Source organism: Myxine glutinosa, chromosome 14, assembly GCF_964187855.1.
Source record: "Myxine glutinosa chromosome 14, kmMyxGlut1.1, whole genome shotgun sequence".
Classification (NCBI taxonomy): domain Eukaryota; kingdom Metazoa; phylum Chordata; class Myxini; order Myxiniformes; family Myxinidae; genus Myxine; species Myxine glutinosa.
In genome coordinates, this window is record NC_136274.1 from 68,460,499 (window position 1) to 68,475,820 (window position 15,322).

General features: G+C 53.7%; 1 long non-coding RNA gene across 1 annotated transcript in view; it reads left to right on the forward strand.

The window, feature by feature from the left end:
• The window catches only part of LOC144888894 (uncharacterized), a 166,345-nt gene extending 151,330 nt beyond the window's left edge, over positions 1-15,015 (forward strand). The window contains exon 3 of the long non-coding RNA XR_013621457.1: positions 14,924-15,015. This is a non-coding gene — a long non-coding RNA (uncharacterized LOC144888894). The remainder of the gene's footprint in view (positions 1-14,923) is intronic.
• Positions 15,016-15,322: the final 307 nt, after the last annotated feature.

Genomic DNA, 15,322 nt, shown 5'->3' on the forward strand with positions numbered 1-15,322 from the left:
GGCAATGCAGTGAGTCCTGCATACACTTGTAAATCTGAAAACCTTTCGGTTATAAACCAGTCATAATGCGACTCCATACAATCAGTGGTGAACCGCCATTAAGGTATCCCATACAGCTATCGCTGTACCTTAATGGGAGCGATAAGCACCGCCTGCTACACGGTGCATTACCTCTGGTATCCACTCATTATATGGAGTCGCGTGGATGCGGTCGGAAGTAACCAATCAAACTATAATTTCAGTTCAACCTAATGTGGATATGTATGTCTAAATACATACACATACATACATATTGTTGCGAATATGGAATTTGGCCTCCATATCCGCTTGTAAATATTCCCCTATTTTCTCCAATACTCCCCAACTTTCCCCAATCCCCCATTCCCTAGTCCCATTGTCTGTAAACAACAATCAGTAGAGCCGACCTTCCCCTTATTCCCCCATTAAATGTCGTGCCCAGGTCCACCGCACCACACGTAGACAACTTTCGGACATCTTGCTAGTTATTCTTAGTCTATGTCAGTTAAGGCCTCGTTTCCATTAATTATGACTCTTCGTTGCACCAGAATGTGATTATATGGCACCAGTAGTGAGTTTAGGACCTTTCCCATACCTCCTCCCATCTTCTTCCCCCGTCTACAACAACAGAGGGGCACGGCGCTGCGCGGGGGGGAGTGTGCGTCCTCCCACCGGCTCGGTTAGCCGCCATCGACAATGCGCTCCAGACAACGCGCTCCAGACCATGCGCTCCACGGGGTTACCACAAAGGGGCTCCTTGTCAGCTCCTCATCAAGGGCAGAGCCAGTAACCCCCCCGCACGCACCCAATGAGAAGCAACGTGCCGATTCCACGAGGCGGAGCTAACGAGCCGAGGGCGTGTCACTCCCCGCCGGATATACGCGGCCCCGCGCCGGATGTGACGTCAGATGCGCCCCCAGCTGAAGAGAAAGAAGGACCTGCGAGCGCTGAGAGAGATGCGCCCCGCCTGAGAAAGAACGTTACCCCCGAGCGCTGTGACCTCCCCGCATCTTTGGACCGGACTGTACCCTGCCTTGAGCCAAGAGTGCACCTTGAGCCATCGCTACTTGCCTTTCCTTGCCATCAATCCCCGTGTGAGTCAGCCGTTGTCCCGTTTACCTGTCGTCTGTCCGGGGTTAAGATAAGCCTGTGTCTAAGTGCCCATCTTTTCTGTGCTTTACCTCTAGCCCCTGTAATCTAACCTTTTCCGTACGAATATAATTGAGAATCGAAACATTGGTGTCTGTCATTATAATCCAGCCGTGTGTCTTCTTTTTCCTTATTGATCCAGCGTAGCGCGGCTCCGTCAACGTTCGAGTACAATCGGGTAATTTGTGCGGACACGACGGCCATTCCGCTCGGCCCACCTTAACATCAAAGTCGTGTCTGTAACAATTGGTGTCGAGGAGTGAGATTCGGACCCGGGACTAAATTAGTTAGGCCCAAATTTTGGGAGGGAAAATCGATTCGGAGCGCGTACTGCGCTCGACAAAATCGATCCGGAGCGCGGTCCCGCGGTTACTGCGCTCGACGAAATTATAACAGCAAAATTTGGATTTGTGTTACGAAACTCGAATTTTGAAAGTCGCGCTATGGCGGATCAAGACGGCTGGGGTCCGGTAGGGGAGAGTGAAGCAGGGTCGGTCCAGGACCAAATTGAGACACGTGAGGAGAGCGAAACAGCGGGGGTAGCAGACGCGCGAAATGGCGCCTCGCACATAGCTACGGCGGCCGCACCCGCTGCACAAGTGGGAGGGATGGCCCAGATGCAGGTCCTCATGGAGCAATTTATGGCGCAAATGCAGGCGTCCCTCAAACTGCAGAGTAACCAAATGGGGGTAATGAGGGACGAAGCGAGGGCTCAGAGTGAGCAATTGGGGGTAATGAGGGACGAAGCGAGGGGTACCGGTGAGGGGTTAGACAACGGGATAAAAGAAGTGAAAAATGGGGGTAGAAAACAGAATGGCCGCTCAAGAGAATCAGATAGAGGGAGTGAAACATGGGTTAACGGGGGTAGAAAACAGAATGGCCGCTCAAGAGAATCAAATGGAAGGGATGCAAAAAGGGTTAGAGGGGTTAGAAAACACCATGGAAGGCAAATTGAGGGACATGAGGGACCAAGCGGAAAGGGAAGTTAACCAAATGGGGCAGCAGATAGAGGGGGTCAGAATGGGGGTAGAAGCCAAACTGGATGCTCACAGGGAGGAAATGGAGCAGATGAGGGTGGCATCTGGGCAGGAGATGCAAGTGATGGGAGAGGAGACCAGAAGAGGAGTGAGTGAGGAGTGCGCGAGGAGGTGAGGCACTGTAAGGAGCGCATGGAGAAGGAGGTGAGAAAGGGGACTGTAAAATTGCAAGGGGGTATAGAGGAGTTGACGCTGGGAGTAGAACAACTGACAGTGGGACAAACGGAGTTAGTGGAGCAGGTTCAAAGGAACACTGCGGTATTAGGATGTTTAAAAGCGACACAAAACGACATAAAAAACGACTTGATAGCGACAAAGAGGGAATGTCAGATGGTACGTGAGGGACTGACAACGAGGTTGGACGAGGTGGTAGAGGTAATGGAGACGAAGGACCGGCAGGTGAGGACGCACCTGGAAACGGTCAAGGTAGCCTTAGAGGATGAGCTTGAGGAGACGTACCGGGGAATGAAAGAGGTGAAGCAGAAACTAGAAGAAGTGGAAGAAGGGATGAGCGAAATTAAGAAGCGACGGAGAGGGGATAAGAAAGAAATAAAAGAGGAGATAAAAGAATTGGTCCAAAGTCTGTGTTTGGATCGTGATGATGTGCTCATTAACCGGATGAGGGATTCGCAGGTGATGGAGGAGAAGCGAAGAGGAAGAGGACCCGGTGTAAGTGGTGACCAATATGGTCCTGCGTATGATGCGCCAGGGGATTTAATGAGCTTGGGGGTCGAGATGGACCCGGGTGTTCGTGAGAGGCCGTTGGTGAAGTGTGCGACAGGTCTGGTGTGCGAAAAAGGAGGTGTGCAAGAAAGTCCGACTCTGGGGTGTGTGAGGAAAAAGTGTGTGCCAAGGAGTGAGGGTGCTGGCGAGAGTGAGTCGGTCGTAGCGCGTGTGCGAGGGGGCACATGGAAGCGCGGGGTGGTGAGTGTTACAGAGGGTGTGACGGGAGAGTGTGCGCAAGAGTGTGCGCGAGAAAGGTGTGTGACGGACAGGTGCATGGGGAAAGAGTGCGCTGTCAGAAGTAAGGAAGAGTGTCCACCTGTGGTGAGTGTTACAGAGGGTGTAACGGGAGAGTGTGCGCGAGAAAGGTGTGTGACGGACAGGTGCACGAGGAAAGAGTGCGCTGTCAAGAGTAAGGGTGAGTGCGCTGTCAAGAATGGAGGTGAGAGTAGTGAGAGTGACATGGAGCGTGAGTTAGTTGTGACAGGTGAGAGAGGATGTACACCTGGGATGGAAGGATGCACACCTGGAATGGTAGAGCGTGAGTGGGAATGCACGCTGGAGTTGGTGGTGAGGCACGTGGTTGGGTGTGTGAATGAGGGCACACCTGTGATTGTCACAGAGGAGGTGACCGAGGAGGGGGCGCGAAGAGGTGTTTTGGTGAGGTGTGCTACGAACGAATGTGTGCCAAAATGTTCGGTGGTCAGGTGTGTGACCAAGGCTGTGAGTGGAATGAGTGTACCTGGGTGTGTAAGGAAAGGTACGAGGAGCATGGGCACGGCTGGATGTGTGAGCAAGGAACGGGCTGCGGGGTGTAAGCGTCCAGGTGAAGCATCGACGTTAGACGGGATAGAGTTTAGAACGACTTATAGCCGAATCGGGCCCTCGGTGCGTGCCGGGCCTCGCTTTGAACGGCCGCGTCCGTGCTCCACTAGGCGGAGCTGGCAGCCCGATAGAAAGGGTCGTCATGGCGACCACTTTTTGGTGAGGCATTCCGGCAGGCCGAGATGGAGCCATGGGATGGCTCCGTGCCGAGATGGTGCGTGGTATCTCGGCCCGGGTAAACCTCCTTCCCTGCACCGAGTGCGGGATGTATCCAGCCGCTGGCACAAAACAACCAGCATTCATTGTTTGGCTTTACGAAGCCGGGCTTTGGACAGGGATTGGCGCACCGAGAGGTATTAGTGAGTAGACTGGGTGATGAGGTTAGTGTTTTGGACCCAAAATTAGAGAAAAACAAAATTTGATGATTGGCAAGGGATTGGCAGTAGTGATTGGCAGATGATGGGCAGTGATTGGCAAATTTTTAATTTGTTGAAATTTGATGTGCAAAATTGGTAGTGAGAGACCCCCGATGTGGTGGGATGGCAAATCCACCATCCTTCCCATGTGGGGGCAAAGGAGCACTAGATTATGGGGTGTATGGCAGTGAAAAGTAGCCCGGGTGGGTTAGGTTATATTGATAGGGCCCTAGAAGATGACATTAGGTGACGTTAAGGTTAGTTAGTGACTGATACCTGTAGTGGGGACGCAGGTAGATTAGTGTGGATTATAATGACGAGGGAGCGCAATAGTTTAAAGGGACGACTGGGAAGCGCAAGTTTCAGAAGGGAGTAGTTAGCTGAGATGATGCCGTGTGTGTGTGAGAATTGAACAGGTGTGATTGCACAGGTGTGCAACTGGACAGGTGTGTGGAGCAGTGTATGAGTAGTGAGTGTGTGGATCAGCGCGAATGCGCTTGGGGAGAGAAGGGTGCAGGTGGCACCAGGTGTGAGAGCACAGGTGTGCAAGTACAGGTGTGTGGAGAGAGTTGGAGTAAGTGGTACGGAGTGGTGTGCATGGTGCGAAGGTGTGGATGGGGAAGAGTGGACCCCTTTCACGAGTACCCGGGGTGGGTAGTGTAAGTGTTAGGTAGAGGGTATAGGTAAATTGTGGTTGGATATTGGCATTTGTGGTGCGGTTGCAGAATGGTATTGTGAATGGGTGCATTAGTGTTGTGAAAATGGCTGGGCGTGTAGCCTGTTAGTGTGTGTAGTTGGTTGGGCACTCCACCACTGTGAGGATGTCGGCCAGGTGAGGCCGCAGGTGGGCTCTGGGAGCCGGTAGAGTTGTGGATGGGGCCCGAGGATCCGGAGGATGGACCCGGGTAGCCCAGTGCCAGAGAGGGCACCGAGTGGGGAGAGTGCCAGAGGGCCTTCCCCAGGTAGTTAGGTTAGGGTAAGGAGCAGGTAAGCTCGGAGGCAACTGCAGTGGTGGAGGTGTGCAGGTGGGTAGACCCACTGGGAGAGGTACACGCCACAGCCCAGAAATTGTGCGAGGGCACCGGGAGATGAATCGGGGGAGTGAGACCCCAAATTGAAAAGCACCACAGTCTGGCCAATGGGAATTGGTTTTTAGAACCCAATAGTGTAAGAGGGCCAATGGTTTGGCCGGAGAAAGACCCCGGGTAGTGTAAAGTTGTAAAGTCATTTAGGAAATAGTTAGGATTGATGAACCTGTCGCACCATACGCAGCCACTTACCTGTGGTGATGATGATGACTCCACACCTGTGTTTTCTTTGTTTGTTGCAGGAAATGAGATTGCTGTGTGGATTTGTGAGACGCATCACGACGTGGATGAGACATTGGGGTGATTCCATCTCTCCCTCCCTAGGAGGGACTGATGTTGAATTGAAAATGGCAAATTTTGATGAGAGTTGAAAATGGCAAATTTGATTGGTTAGGAGGGAGAGAAGACGAATTTGGTTTATGGGAGGAAAGGGGAAGACAGTAGGGATGTTTGTTGATTTGTAAAGTAGATGTTTATGGGTAGTGTTGTGTTTTGTGGATACAGTAAGGGGTAAGGGAGGGGCCATGTAGGTTACCTGGTGGGGGGGGTGGGCGTACGATAGGAACGTACCTGTCTCACCTGGTTCCCATGTGCCCCCAGTGTGCATCACCTTACATTGCGTGCACTTTTGCGCCCTTACCACCTTACTCACTTGTCTGCTTCTTTTGTCTCCCACCTCCGAGGATCTGGCTTTGGGGTAGAGAGAGAGGAGAGAGAGGTGCTGGCTGCGCAGTTGTGGGCCTGCACTTTTGCTGTTTGCTGCCGGGATCGATACACCATATGGACCGCAATGTTTGTGGCCACCCACAATGGACCGCAGTTCGTTTGCGGCCAAGCACCACCCGGGGATGGACCTATGGGTCAACGTGGCACCTATGCCATACAGGTGAACCACTTTTAGTTAACACCAAGTGCACCACAAGAAGAGCAAGAGACACCTGCAGGGTTAGGGGTTGTCGAATTTATTTTTATTCCCATGAACAATGGTGACTGCACCGATTGGTGGTGGGGTGGTGCTTTTGATGCTCGGGAAGGGTGCTCTGCACGTTATTAAAGGCCGTCGGCCACAGAGCACTCGTGGGTTGGTGTATCGATGTTGGCAAGCGCGCTCTCTCTATGCATAACATCTGCATGTGTTCCTCCAAAAACAGGTCCTGGATCGTAGTGTAAATAGCAGCGTAGTCGTGTAAATAATGCTCCCTACCGGCTGTATGTTTAGTTTGAGGATTCTTTCCGGATTCGGTTATCCTGTGGGTGTGTTTCTGTGAGGAGAAGGGTGCAACGTCGCAGGGGGACATATTTACTCATTTGTGAATATCTGTAAAACTGTCGCACTCAGGGTAGAGTTAATAGTAGAGGGAACTACATTGCGTGCCACACTAAAGTAGGTAAAAATTTATCGGGTCGGGACGCCCCGAGGGTAGAGAAGGGTGCAATGTTGCGAATATGGAATTTGGCCTCCATATCCGCTTGTAAATATTCCCCTATTTTCTCCAATACTCCCCAACTTTCCCCAATCCCCCATTCCCTAGTCCCATTGTCTGTAAACAACAATCAGTAGAGCCGACCTTCCCCTTATTCCCCCATTAAATGTCGTGCCCAGGTCCACCGCACCACACGTAGACAACTTTCGGACATCTTGCTAGTTATTCTTAGTCTATGTCAGTTAAGGCCTCGTTTCCATTAATTATGACTCTTCGTTGCACCAGAATGTGATTATATGGCACCAGTAGTGAGTTTAGGACCTTTCCCATACCTCCTCCCATCTTCTTCCCCCGTCTACAACAACAGAGGGGCACGGCGCTGCGCGGGGGGGAGTGTGCGTCCTCCCACCGGCTCGGTTAGCCGCCATCGACAATGCGCTCCAGACAACGCGCTCCAGACCATGCGCTCCACGGGGTTACCACAAAGGGGCTCCTTGTCAGCTCCTCGTCAAGGGCGGAGCCGGTAACCCCCCCGCACGCACCCAATGAGAAGCAACGTGCCGATTCCACGAGGCGGAGCTAACGAGCCGAGGGCGTGTCACTCCCCGCCGGATATACGCGGCCCCGCGCCGGATGTGACGTCAGATGCGCCCCCAGCTGAAGAGAAAGAAGGACCTGCGAGCGCTGAGAGAGATGCGCCCCGCCTGAGAAAGAACGTTACCCCCGAGCGCTGTGACCTCCCCGCATCTTTGGACCGGACTGTACCCTGCCTTGAGCCAAGAGTGCACCTTGAGCCATCGCTACTTGCCTTTCCTTGCCATCAATCCCTGTGTGAGTCAGCCGTTGTCCCGTTTACCTGTCGTCTGTCCGGGGTTAAGATAAGCCTGTGTCTAAGTGCCCATCTTTTCTGTGCTTTACCTCTAGCCCCTGTAATCTAACCTTTTCCATACGAATATAATTGAGAATCGAAACATTGGTGTCTGTCATTATAATCCAGCCGTGTGTCTTCTTTTTCCTTATTGATCCAGCGTAGCGCGGCTCCGTCAACGTTCGAGTACAATCGGGTAATTTGTGCGGACACGACGGCCATTCCGCTCGGCCCACCTTAACATCAAAGTCGTGTCTGTAACAATATACAGAGTTGGCACAAAGTTCCTATGCATAATAGTGTGTCCTCTGTTACTTATTTGTTTTCCAGGTATGGCTTCCAGGATGTGTTAATGAGCTTTCCGATAGAGACTTGGGCACTGGTGACGTCGCTTGCAAGGCTCTTCTGCAGCAATTTCCCACCATTAAATGAAGACAAAGCGTATTTTTTTCGGTTGAGTGTGCTATTTACTTCAGCAATCGATCCAGGAATGTTCATTTTTGGTGCAAAGAAAATCCTCATTTTTATGAGGAAATTGAACAGCATCCTCGTCATGTCATGATGTGGGCAGCAATTTCAGAAGATCACTTGATAGGGCCATATTTTAACTGCGTGCATCGGGACTTTGTGGCCACGCTGTACATTGTAAAGGATAGCACACTGAGCAGTAAAAAAAGAATTTACATTCTTTTTTGATAGCCTGGATTTTCGAGAGCAAATAGTTCTCTTCCTCAGAGGCGTTGAGTGTGGAGTTAACCGTTAAGTTCCGTTGGGGATGGTTCACGTCATGGATTGGTCCAAGTCCTTGCCAATCACAGGGCTTCCCTGCATTCAAATGACTGCCGTTTTTATTGACGTTGTAATTGTTTGTGTAGTGCTTTGTATGTGGGATGTAAGTCGATGTGTCGGTTGATGGAGTTTTTGTCAGAGTACCAGACCTCCATAATCTCGCAGTTCACTCCCAAAGATCCTGTGCCAAGGATCGTGGTCTGATTCCATGAGAATGTGTGTTGGTGTGTGTGTATGTGTGTCGCAACCAATGACAACCTGTCTTGTCATCTTCCAGCACGTTGGTGTTCAGTTAATCTTGTGGTTAAGCGTTTGGATGTTTGACAAGACATGACAGGTTGTCCTTGGTTGTGACACATATACACACACACCAACACACATACACACACCATCACACATACACATACACACACCAACACACATACATATACATACATACATACACACATATACATACACACATATACATACACACACGCGCACACATCTCGTTTTTTCATTTCTGTTCCTCACAATTCTCTTTCACTTATTCACACACACACACACACACACACACACACACACACACACACACACACACACACACACATACACACACACACACACACTGTCGTGTCCCCGAGGTTAGGACCCCAAGAGGACGAATGACCAAAACGAGCTTTACTCCGAGGCCTATACCCAACTTGGCGGTATTATCTTTTCGCACGCGCGAGAAGGTTTGAGGCCTTATCTGAATGGAACACATGCAGGGGTTAATCCGAACCCACAAACACAAAGACGGGACAGCAAAATCCACAATACAAGGAAAGTAAAATTCGACAAGTAATGATTTAATGAAAATAAATGCAGGTAACAATGATAGGTGAGGTAAAAACTACAATTCCTAATTGAGACGTCTCCATTCAGACACGTATACAAACAAGGGGAAATGAAAGTAAAAAAATAAAATAATAATGCTTTGGTAATCACCCGGCACTCAGCTTTGCATCCCCAAATGGCTGGTAAGGCTTGCCGGTCTCCCGTCGCTGCCAAACCACCGCACGGGAAACGCACAAAATGGCACGGAGTGCGCTCTTCGATGTCCAGAGGAAACACGACGCAGACCCAGAACACCGCCGACGTCGATCCTGTGCCTTGTAGTTCCGACTGTCCCGAACCGCTGTTTCTCACCAGTCCTTTCCCAAGAGCACACACGAACCAAAGACCAGATGCCCGTGACCAAGCCGGATCAAGGAGGACATGTGACTCCCCACTATCAAAGCCAGGACTGGAAGAACGAGTAAGAACGAGCGCGACCGCGTCCTTTTTTCCCTTCACTCAAAAAATCATCCACAATGACGTCACAATTTGTCCAATCACCGAGCCCCACTCAATCATCCCATCACGACTCCACCAATCACGAAGACTGGACGTGGCCTCCTCGTTACGAGTTGTCGGGGGGTGGAGTCCAATCTCTTCGGGACTGGTTTGATGATGCCGCAGGTCCATGAGGCGGGGCTTGCGTGCCAATCTGCAAATGTTCTGGGTGTTCGTTAGCCCTGGCAGCGTAATGAGTGAATGAGTCCATTTGTTATAATTGCTGTTGTTTGACTGCCCTTTTTGATGCCATAACAACAAAGGGAAAATCACAGGGCTATTACACAATGGGGTTTATCCTTAAGCCCTACCTAATTAGCATAGCTCCACCCCTCGTATGGAGGAGACACATATACGATCTTACCCGGACATTTGACACTACTTAGATACGGGGTGAGGTGGTTTCTTCTTCTTCGCTACATTCGATTCTATCTTGGCCAAGGTATTTCATCCATACCCCAAAAACATAACAATACACATATACACTCATACATATACACACATATTGTTAATGTTAATTTATGTTAATTATATGTTATGGTTGTATGTTATGGTTATATGTTAATGCAATTGTTAACGCTATTATAATTATGTTAATGAAGTGCGGTGCTATGCGCACGACTTGTTTGCCAAGAAGATAAGCAACAACGCGGGTAACCAAAAAGAGTCTTTATTCCAAAGCTCAACGATAGCACTGACTCACTCAGGGCAGCGCGCCCCGTGTATATCCCGAGGCCACGCCTACCCCTCGGGCGTGGCCGACACCCTCTTGGTGCGCGGAATGATGTCACCATGCCAGCGAGCCATCGTGTCCACCACACGCGCCCCCCCAGAATTCCCGCGCACCTGAAGGGTCAGTTTGCGGGGCAAACGGCTGACCCGGCCGAAGCGCCCTCTGGCGGCTGGCGGCGTCTGGGATGCCGGGATGTCATCTGGGATGCCCCCGGCGGCACCTGGGATGGGTGCAGGACAGGGAGGGGGGGGCGTGCCGGCGGGGCTGGGCGGTGCCGGAGGTCCGCCCGCCGGTGGGCGGCCCTGACGCTGGGGCCGAGCCACTGGCGGGGGGTGGTCCACGTGGAAGTGGGCCGGCTTGAGGCGGTCCACAGAAACGCGGTCAGGAGTACCGCCGATGTCGAGGATGAAGTGTTTCGCCCCGGTCTCCAGCACGTGGAAGGGCCCGTCGTATGGGGGCCGCAGCGGTGTCCGGTGGGCGTCGTGGCGGACGAACACGTACTCCGCCGTGCGAAGCTCCGGGGCGACGTGCGTTGGCGGGCACCCGTGGTGCGCCGTCGGCACCGGGGCGAACCTCCGGGCGGTCTCCTGCAGTGCGGAGCGCTGCTGCACCGTGGACCATGGTGCCGTGGAGTCGGGGAGGAACTCGCCCGGCACCCGCAGCGGTTGTCCGAAGACCAACTCTGCCGTGGATGTGCGCAGGTCGTCCTTGGGCGCCGTCCGGAGGCCCAGCAGGACCCAGGGGAGCCTGTCGACCCAGCCGCCATCGCGGAGGGTGGCCCGGAGCGCGGCCTTCAAGGAGCGGTGGAAGCGCTCGCACAGGCCGTTGACCTGGGGGTGGTAGGCCGTGGTGCGGTGCAGCTGGACACCGAGCCCCCGCGCGACCGCCCCCCAGAGCTCCGAGGTGAACTGGGGGCCGCGGTCGGATGAGATGTCTGAGGGGGCGCCGAACCGGGCAACCCAGGTGGCGATGAACGCCTGCGTGACGTCCGCCGCCGTCGTCACCGCCAAAGGCACGACCTCCGGCCACCGGCTGGTGCGGTCCACCATGGTGAGGACGTGGGTGAAACCCCGCGAGTGGGGCAGAGGTCCCACCAAGTCCACGTGAATGTGGTCGAACTGACGTTCGGGCACCGTCAACAGGGCCAACGGGGCCTGGGTGTGGCGGTGCACCTTCGCACGCTGGCACGCGAGGCATGTCCTGGTCCAATCACGGATGGCCTTCCGGAGGCCATGCAGGACGAACTTGTTGGCGACCAGCCTCTGGGAGGCCTTCGTGCCCGGGTGGGACAGGCCGTGGATGGCGTCAAAAACCCGGCGCTGCCAGCCCGCGGACACGATGGGGCGAGGACGCCCGAGGGAGACGTCGCACAATAGGGCCGTGCCCGCGCCGTCGAACGGCACCTCGGTGACGCGGAGGCCTGTGACGGCGGTCCGCAAGGCCTGGACGTCGGGGTTGGCAGTCTGGTCCGCCACCATCCGGGCATAGTCGATCCCGAGGTGGACCGCGTGGGCGACGGACCGGGAAAGGCAATCCGCCACCGGGTTGTCCTTTCCCGTGATGTGCCGGATGTCCATCGTGTACTCGGACACGGCCGAGAGGTGACGCTGCTGCCAGGCCGACCATGGCTCGGCGACCTTGGCCATCGTGAAGACCAGGGGCTTGTGGTCGACGAAGGCCGTGAACGAACGGCCCTCGAGCAGATGGCGGAAGTGCCGGACTGCCAGGTGGAGCCCGAGCAACTCGCGGTCGAAGGTGCTGTACCGGCGTTCGTGCGGGTGAAGCTGCCGGCTGAAAAACGCCAGTGGTTGCCAAGCGCCACGCACCCATTGCTCGTGCACCGCGCCCACTGCGTAGTCTGACGCGTCGGTGGTGAGGGCGATCGGTGCATCGAGCGCCGGGTGCGCGAGCATGGTGGCGTTAGCCAAGGCGAGCTTCGTGCCCGCGAATGCCGCGTCCATCTGCTCGGTCCAAACAACGTCACCTTTGCCCGGCTTCCCCTGGAGGGCCTCGTGCAGGGGGCGCAGGAGCTGGGCGACGCGGGGCAGGAAACGGTGGTAAAAGTTCACCATGCCCAGGAACTCCTGGAGCCTCCTGATCGTGCGGGGGCACGGAAACCCCTTGACCGCCTCCACCTTTGCCGGTAAGGGGGTGGCCCCGTGCCTGGTGACGCGGTGCACCAAAATGTCGATTTCGGCGATGCCGAACCGGCACTTGGCGGGGTTTACGATCAGGCCATGCTGGCCCAGGCGTTCGAAGAGCGTGCGGAGGTGGCGGAGGTGCTCTTCGCGGGACGCGCTTGCGACGAGGATGTCGTCCAGGTAGACGTAAACGCAATCCAAGTCGCGCAAGACGCTGGCTGTTGGCTGCAACTGTTGTACCGTTGTACGGTTGTACCGTTGGCTGCAAGCAACGCGGGGCCCCGGCCCGCGGTTCGCTTGTCGGACGTGGAGGTGGGGATAACGCTCACCTGTGCACCTGTGTCGCAGAGGAAGCGACGCCCGGACAAGGTGTCCGTGACAAAAAGGAGGCTGCCAGAAAGGCCGATGCTCAAAGCCGCTCAAAGGCGTTTCCCGACTTGCCAAACGAGCACGGCGGGCAACAATTCCTAGCCTTGTGGCCAAACCTGGCATAGAAACGGCACCAGGTTTGCGGCGGAGGTGGAGGCCGTGGCTTTCGCGGTGGTCGTGGGCAGGGCGTGGCGGCGGCCACGAGGTGTGCATCGGTATCAGCTTCGGGATCCATGAGGTGTGCAGCAGCATCAGCCTCGGGATCCGCGACGGCCGCACCGACTCTCGCCCGCATGTAACAAGCCACGAAAAACATGTCGGCCTCGACGGCCAGAGCGCGGGGTTCCTTTATTTTGGAACCGGCCAACGCGAGGCGTACCTTTGCCGGTAGCTGGCGTAGAAAGAGCGCCCGGAATAAAAAATCCGGGGCTTTGTCACCCAGCAGCGAAAGCATGTAGTCCATCTGGACCGATGGTCGTGTGTCACCGAGTTCGGGAAGGTCCAGGAGGCGGTCAGCCCGCTCGCACTCCGTGAGGCCGAACGTGGTGATGAGGAGACGCTTGAGCGTCTCGTACCTGTGGTCGGCCGGTGGCTTCCGCAGGATGGACACGACTCGGGCGGCTGTGCCGGGCCCGAGGGCGGCGATGACGTGGTAATAACGCGTCTCATCCGCCGTTACGCCTCAAAGTTGGAACTGTGCCTCGGCCTGCACGAACCATACCTCAGCCTGAGCTTCACAAAACCCAGGGAGCTTCACCGCTACCGCGTTGTTTGACATGGCGTGTTCTGTTGGTCAGCGGCGGCTGAACCAGCGTCGAGGTCACCAGTGAAGTGCGGTGCTATGCGCACGACTTGTTTGCCAAGAAGATAAGCAACAACCCGGGTAACCAAAAAGAGTCTTTATTCCAAAGCTCAACTATAGCACTGACTCGCTCGGGGCTGCGTGCCCCGTGTATATCCCGAGGCCACGCCTACCCCTCGGGCGTGGCCGACACCCTCTTGGTGCGCGGAATGATGTCACCATGCCAGCGAGCCATCGTGTCCGCCACATTAATAGCCGGCGAAGCCGGTGTTGTCAATAAACGAGTACGTATTATGTTGAAAACCTGATTATGCCTTGGCTCGAGAATCCGAAGCGCCGTGGGCGCAGCCATCTTGCAAGGGCGGAAGTATGCATAACAAATTTAAAACGTTCATTAGGAGTTTCTTTCACCCGTCGTCGTTTGATTCACAATCTTATGCACCTCCAATGTATTAATAAAATAATTTAAGACCAACAACATCGGCCCGCACGGGCCTGGTTATCTTCAACAAAACGCGTCACCAAACACCGGACCCAATGAGAGTCGAGCATTTGCAAAAATAGTTTCTAAAATGAAAGCACTCAATGTTGGGCGCCATCTACCGGATGCGGAAGTTTGCATAAAACAATTGCGAAAAAGTTGAATAGGACTTTGTTTCACCCGTCGTTCTTTGATTCCTAATCTAATGAAACCTCTCATTAGTAATTAAAATACGTTAAGACCAACCTCGTTATCTTCAACGAAAATCGTCATCAAACACCAGAACCAATTATTATTACGCGTTTCGGACGGTGAAAACGGCGTCAAATATTCTAAAATTGACGAAGAATTATTTTTTAGAAATCTCGCGGCCGTACGGGATAGTTTTTCACGGCCAGAAATATGGTATAAGCGGTTTACATATTTAGTTTAGAAATACGGATAGTTTTTCACGGCCGGAAATATCCGAAGTTGAGATGGAATTCACCGAATTAATCACTGCAAGCTAACGTCTTCTGGTGGACGAAGCTGCCGTGCCCAGAGAGTCAGAGAACCAGCCCTGGCGCCTGACAGCGACTGAAGTTAGAAGACTACACACTTACTGTGAAAACGTATGTTAAGCCCAGTTAAAAATAGGCCTTAAGCTTGCACATCGTATAGTTACTTCCTTAAGCTTCTTGTGACATTTATTGTATTGTATGCAGGTATTGCCATCGGGGAGGACTGTCTGCTCTTCTCTTTTACCAAGTCTTACCAGGTACGGTACCTACTACACCTACCTACTACCAACTACCTAACCTTCATCTGCAGCTCAATGGAATACTGTTCTCCCCTATGGGCCGGTGCTCCTGCCTCACACCTAGCTCGGCTTCACGCTGTTGAAACCAAAGCTTTCAGAATTATTGGAATCTCCCGCGATGAAGCTATCTCTGAGGGCCTTTCACTCACTCACCGCAGGCAGGTAGGTGCTCTTTCTGTCTTCTACCGACTCCTCTCCGGCCTTGCACCCCCAGCTCTCTCTGTGCTCTGTCCCCCAAATATTCCTCCAGGTCGCACAAGATCTGCCAGCAACCCTCTGATGGTTAAACTGCCGAAATCTCGGC